Genomic DNA, 1,061 nt, shown 5'->3' with positions numbered 1-1,061 from the left:
AAAAATATTTCCACGGCCAGTTTTTTAAAAAAAAATCTCATTCTACCCCTGGGAGCAGAAGAAGTTTGCTCAATTCTAACCACTGGACACACAATGGGTAATCCGGCCCGAGCTATGTTATTTGCACTGTGTTAGTCTATTGACTGTAATAGTGATAGGATATGGATTTGATGAGCACCTCTTTGCTTGCTTTGTATTCTTTATTGTGAGCAGGGACTTTTCTCTGACATCATAGAGCCCTCACCCCAAATTTAAATATCTTGTGAGAATTTACCTCAATCCGGTACAAATTGCGTTTATTTTATGTAAAATGTATTTTTCATTATCTGAGTTGCATATCAATTTACTTGGTTTGTCATAGGGCCATCATTCGGATGTTGACTCTATTGATAAAAATAGGCAGTGTTTTGACTACCTCCTTTTTCACCGCATGGCTGATTGTAAATAAGTGTTCATGGTAATATGTTCTGCATGCAGTAAAAAATGCTACGAGTGGTAAATACCACAAGTATGAGTTTGAATACCACATGACAAACGTACTGAATACAAGACCTATTGCAGCTGAAAAGTGGCAGTAAATTACCAGTTCGTGAGGACAAGAAGACATGCGTGTGCAGTTTATTCTACAGAGGGTATAAAAAATCACACATCTCAGAAAAACACAACGGGTGAACATACTCTGGTTTCTCTTCAAACCGAATAAATCGTTCGCCTTTTACTAAAGATTTCCGTGGAGAGGAACATTAAAGAGTTTCACTCAATTTTTTGAAGCCCTGCCACGTGCAGGGTTAAAAAAAAAAAAAAAAAAAAAAAAAAGGGTGAACATGCTGGGCGTCAAAGAGTTAAACGTGCTCATACATTAACTACCAATAGCAAATTAACCAATAGCAAATGAAGGAGTCAGGCAAATACACCAATAGGTTGGCAGCTTTACAGAGTGTCAGATCATCATCCTGGCTGATTAGTAAGTAGCACATAATCAGCCTGTGCAGAGTGGACATGGACGCCATTACCTCAATGCTGCAGTTCATTGAGGTGGACAATGAAAGTAGGGCTACCAT

At 38.5% G+C, this 1,061-nt stretch overlaps 1 non-coding gene across 1 annotated transcript; it reads left to right on the top strand.

The window, feature by feature from the left end:
* Positions 1-674: 674 nt before the first annotated feature.
* Positions 675-790, top strand: LOC138528978 (U5 spliceosomal RNA). The gene has a single exon (XR_011284346.1). It is a non-coding gene; the product is annotated as a U5 spliceosomal RNA (small nuclear RNA).
* The last annotated feature ends 271 nt before the right edge of the window (positions 791-1,061 follow it).

This window comes from Ambystoma mexicanum, chromosome 7q, assembly GCF_040938575.1.
Source record: "Ambystoma mexicanum isolate Mex_15411 chromosome 7q, UKY_AmexF1_1, whole genome shotgun sequence".
In the NCBI taxonomy this organism is placed as follows: domain Eukaryota; kingdom Metazoa; phylum Chordata; class Amphibia; order Caudata; family Ambystomatidae; genus Ambystoma; species Ambystoma mexicanum.
This window is presented reverse-complemented; position numbering and strand designations above follow the sequence as displayed.